General features: G+C 43.7%; 1 protein-coding gene across 3 annotated transcripts in view; it reads left to right on the forward strand.

Moving 5' to 3' along the window:
- The window catches only part of LOC142578780 (alpha-N-acetylgalactosaminidase-like), a 39,721-nt gene extending 37,507 nt beyond the window's left edge, over nucleotides 1–2,214 (forward strand). For all 3 annotated transcript variants that reach the window (XM_075688346.1, XM_075688349.1, XM_075688347.1), the window contains one exon: nucleotides 1–2,214. This exon is cut by the window's left edge and continues 427 nt beyond it. The gene's annotated coding sequence lies outside the window, so the exon portion shown is untranslated.
- The last annotated feature ends 3,016 nt before the right edge of the window (nucleotides 2,215–5,230 follow it).

The following is a 5,230-nucleotide window of genomic DNA, read 5'->3' on the forward strand; positions in this document are numbered from 1 at the left end:
ACCCGGGTATTCTGCGGCAAATGGCTACGGAGTCTTGAACGGCGGTTGTTGATAACGAATCGTCTTACTTGTCCCTGGTGATGACTTGAGGAAGATAGGTGAATATTAGCGACTCAAGTAGGACGGAAGTTTGTTACGAACATGTGCATCCTGTTGAACGTTTGCTTGTTCCTTTTACTCTTTCGTGTGAATTTTTGGTGTGACAACTCAGAGCTCAGTGATGGGTCATTTTATGTAAAACAGATTCTAAACGAAATAAGGAACAAATGTGAGGATTGAGGAGATTTCACAATACGAATAGATTATCATGCACTATTGTTCTAGTCGTCTTTACCTTTACTGCATAGCTACGCTAGTAGGCGTGTGATGTGGGAACAAAAACTTTGTGTTCAATCCTGGTATATTTCGCTGTGTGCTCTGTTTGTAAACGAAGAAAACAGCAGTTTCTGAACTGGTAACGAACCATTGCTTTTATCTAATTGTGTATTGAATGAAGTTCGACTTTGATACTGGACGCGGCAAACCTAACAAGCACCCATAGGAACAACAGAATGTTTAAAAGCCAAAGTCAGAATATAATACTGCAGTGCTAGGTAGAAAATACTTGAGGCCTTTCGGTGACCAGATGTCCGAATTGGTACCGCCACAATGCTCGCACAAATAAATTAGGTCAGGCTGCATGAAGCCTGCTAGTAATGGTAGTCGACAGATTTAATAGTTGTAATGAAAGCCATGAAATTCCGTTAGCTCACTCAGACGTTATTGACCACGTTTATGGGCATACTTCCCTTTGCGGGTATATGTGAACGGATGTGATGCTCTCGTTTACCCAACTGGTCAGAGCGGGAATTAGTTTGACATGCAGTGTACACGCTGCTTTCTTTTTTACGAAAGTTCGAACTTTTTTGCATTGTAGTTTTGATTTCGAGGAGCAGCAGGCTGCCCCTGATGCCAGTCTCGAATGTCAACTATACATTTTTTTTAAATGAAATACGCTGACTCGATCGTTCGTGCCGTCTCTTGTCTATTCACTCAAACTGGAACATAATGTTATCGATGGATCCCATGGAAACGAAGGCAAGCTGACGTAGACATTCAGAGCTCTTGATTAACCACAATGCGTGCAATACAGTTTGCACTATCTTTTTCGGTATAACTGACTTCAAAACTTTGGTTAGTTGTACAATGCCACACGAACAACAAAATGCTTTATTTATTATAACCCCTCTTCGTGGAGAATGAGACTACCTTTAAAAGTGTTGGCCACAAAGAGCGAGCGAATTTTGCTATAGAAAGAAAAACAAGATTTCTTACTTTGTCGGGAGATGGTGCTGCTGGTCGAAATTTCGCGTCCCCGTTCCATCTATACAAGCATTTACTTTCTTTAATGCCACGCTCTCGGTACTTCCAGCACGAAAGACATGTACGCATTGCCTTGCAAAGACATAGCATTCCTGACAGGAATGTAGCGATTGCACATTGTTAAATAAGGGAAGTGTATACAAGATTGACGTCGGTTATTGTATAGGGGGACAATATAACGACAAAGGGGTGTAAAGAAAAAGAATGTTGTTTAGACCATTACTGTCGTGTCCCAATATTAAATGTGTCCCTATCTCGCAGAACGCTGTTTACACCCTAATACATAGCACGAGTGTACCAGTCGCAGTTTCTTTTTGTTTTTCTCACGTCACAGAATTCAACACATCTTCCGTGCTCCTTTTAAACACAAGCGCGTCACGCTCTTTTCTGTGCTGCAAACGATACGTCTAAGTTTTTTTTTTATCCCAGTTTACACCTATATGTTACTGTTATGGCTTCATTGCAAAGCTCTGAACAGGGCTCATGCCTGACATGCAGTGGGTATAAGAAACGACTACATGCACGAGGCTTAAATGTCGTAAAAGAAGAATGACAAAAAAAAGCTGAGGAAGCGCTACGTAATGCAAAGAAGTGCAACGTAGCTCTTTAGTAAGGTTCAGCCGTACAAAGGCTGAGGCTGCAGTATACGAAGCGATCTGTTACGAGAAATGCTAAGAACAGCTATATCCACTTCACCGACAAAAGCCCAGGCGAGAACGCATGACTTTCGACTCTCAGCAGTTGCGTGCATGTGTGGTAGGCATTCAAAAGTGTGTGCAATATTTTGCGGGTTTTCTCACACATCTACTAAGTGAAAAAACAAGCAAATGAATAAACGAACATTTCACACTATTTTGCTGCAAAATATTGAAAGACTGAAATACTTATACCCGCGCTCTGCCTATCTTATTTTTCTTTTTGAGGGGCCAAGGCACTTCAAGTGGCTTAGTTTTTGTTCTTCATCATTTTGTAACAGTTTCACACATCAGATATTGAGGAATTAGGCGCAAATATTTGCGTAAAGGTGCATACAAAATGATGGACACGTATAATAATCAGCACTAATTTCTTTCAGGCGGGACAGAAGCAGTTGAAGTATCATTATACATATTTGCTTTGGAAACACAGGTGAACAAATGCAGGTAGGAAAAGGGAAGGAGTAGGTAGGAAGCTGGTGCTGGAAGGTTCACGACGCTTGCCTCCTCTTCAGCAACGACGGAACAGAAGCATGGACACGGAACATAGGAAGAAGAGGGAATAAAGAAAATGATTACTTTCACATAGATAAAAAAATACAGCAAAGAATGGAGCATGGCAATGAGAAAAGGGAAAAACAATGATTGCACTTTTCTTGACATTTAGTGACATTTGTATTCCTTTAGGCCACATTTCAATCTGATTCAAATATGACTGCAATGCTTTATAAAGGTCATGAATATCATTTGACACCGAAAAAAAATTCGATATCAGCGTATACGTATGCCTGCACATTACGGTGTGCCGGAATATGACTTAGTAAAATATTAAACAAAACGGGGGAGGGGCTGTGCCTTGAGGAACAGCCCTTGTATGTTTGCAACATTGAGAAGAAACACCGTTTTGATAGCAATAAAATGCACGTCCGCTTAGAAAATTATGAGTCCATGCAATTATATACTGTGGAAGATTCACACTTTCAAGTCTGTTGATATAGATGGTGCGCTAGACACTGTCATACGCCTTCGCAGTATCTAATGCCACTGAGGCCGCGTACTGGTTGTTGTGGCGAGCGAGTTGAATTCGACTCTCCAAGTCAACATGAACACACCATACTGAGCACCCAGGCCTGAATCATATTTGAGAGTCACTAATTTGAGAGCCAGCTCTTCGAAAACCTTGACCCGTGCGCCACGCGTTACTTTCTCGTCTTCTTTGCTCGTGCGACAGCTCGCGCTTTGAGGCGCCGTGTCAGAACACACCATTTCCGGGCCTGGCGTACTTCTCCCAGCACTCTCCTCGTATCAATTTATTCTACGTAGAAGCTGGGCCATCGTGTACTAACTTCATGGTCGATCGCCCAAGTTCATCACGTTTTAACATTTATGTCCGGTGTACAAATGTCATCGTCGTTTTAACATACACAACATGGCTTAGCCATAGTATACGTACGATAGTATAACCCGTGCTGCTGATGACGTCACAATGCGCGTTTCTCTAGCTTAAGCTCGTCCACTACCCATGTAGAGCTCAACTGCTGTCGTGACGTAAGTTCGCGTCGAACGGCCAGCGTGTATACGACTTTGCTGCCATACGATGGTTTTCGATTTGGTCGTTATCGTGCTACTGTTGTCACACACAAGTACGCTCGCGGCTCACGTTCTCAACTACTCAATTTAGGCAAACCTGTTGGTTCATCTGGTAATGGTTTTCAGAACTCCCAACAATGCTGCATAGACAGGTACCTGCCAAATGCTTTGCATATATTCGATTCAAACAGTGCGTGGTATACGCACAACATTTATTGAATGTATCTATCACGCATACAAATTATTTTTCAGGTAAGTTGTGCCAAGCCTTAAAAAATCCTTGTATGCGCTACGATAATGCAACCCAGCAAGTACTGTTCATGCACTCTTGAGTAACTCAAATATGTTGAATACGGTTCCAACTCAACAATTACCAAGTACAATATGTTATACCTCCAATATAGAAGTTATGCAACAGACTGAGAAATATCCTAAAATTACTTTCCGTGAAGATAGCTACCATGGTCTTAATTTTTCTTTTGGGGGGGGGGGGGGGGGGGGTTCTAAAAAAACGCGTAAATCTGAAAAAGTACTATATGGCAATAGGCGCTCGTACGAAGTGGCATAACTGCACTGAAACGTGCTTCCAAAGAATAATTGAGGTTCCAAGCCGACAGGATCTTTGAATAGCCAACAGCGGTGGTTTGAAGACAAGAATCTTCGCATCCACATTTAGCAATATATCTTGTTTGCCGAAGCAATGAAGCACGTGGGGCGTGGTAACTCTCCCTCTTTCAGCGTTTTTGGCGTTCACGGACTGCACAAAAGTCGAGAAAGTTTTGGCGACGGAAGACCATGCATCTTAGACGGCGGTAGTGACTGTCGCTTTTAGGCACCCGTTCCTGCGCCGAGCGTCGACATCGTCGTCGGCGTAACCGAGCGAACGAGCACAGCGAAAGATGAAAGCGAACGCGGAGCGCAGCGGAGGATGAAAGGTGCAAGGAGGAAAGAGAGGATGCAGCGGAACCATAAGGCGGAAAGCGGAGGAGGCTATGGCGAAATCGTAAGAAAAAAAAAGCTTAGTGCGGCGACAATTAATGGCTACGAGATGGCGCCAGAGTAGCGCGCGTCATCTGGGATGTCTGTCGGCGGCGGCTGCTGTAAATAGCGCCCACGCGTCACCCACGTGCTGGCACTCGCGATCTCCAGGGGCGGAATTCCTTGAACGAACTTACGAACAAACTTTGGCGTAAGAAATATATTAAGAAATAAACGTATTCACAAAGCTAAATCTGTTTGTAAGATCAGCAAGCTTCCGATGTCCGCCGTTGCAAAAGCGAACGCTGTAGTCGAAAAAAGGCATGTATGTAATGGTAGCGCAGGTGCGAACTTCATTACTTGCGCGAATAGTAAGCGTAAGCCGATTCACAAAGCCTAAAAAGCCGTCGCAGCTGGCGACTTAAGAAGAAATCTCTACGACAGGCGGATGGCAGTCTTATGAACCTAATTATGTCTATCTGCGCTGCTCGAGCTGACGCGGGTAAGCGATGGAGCACGCTGTAGCGGCCGATTGGCCAGCGACCACAACTGATATCTGAGGATGGCACGCGCTTATAATTTTGTGGCGCGCTTTGTCATCCCAA

Source organism: Dermacentor variabilis, chromosome 4 (genome assembly GCF_050947875.1).
Source record: "Dermacentor variabilis isolate Ectoservices chromosome 4, ASM5094787v1, whole genome shotgun sequence".
NCBI lineage: Eukaryota > Metazoa > Arthropoda > Arachnida > Ixodida > Ixodidae > Dermacentor > Dermacentor variabilis.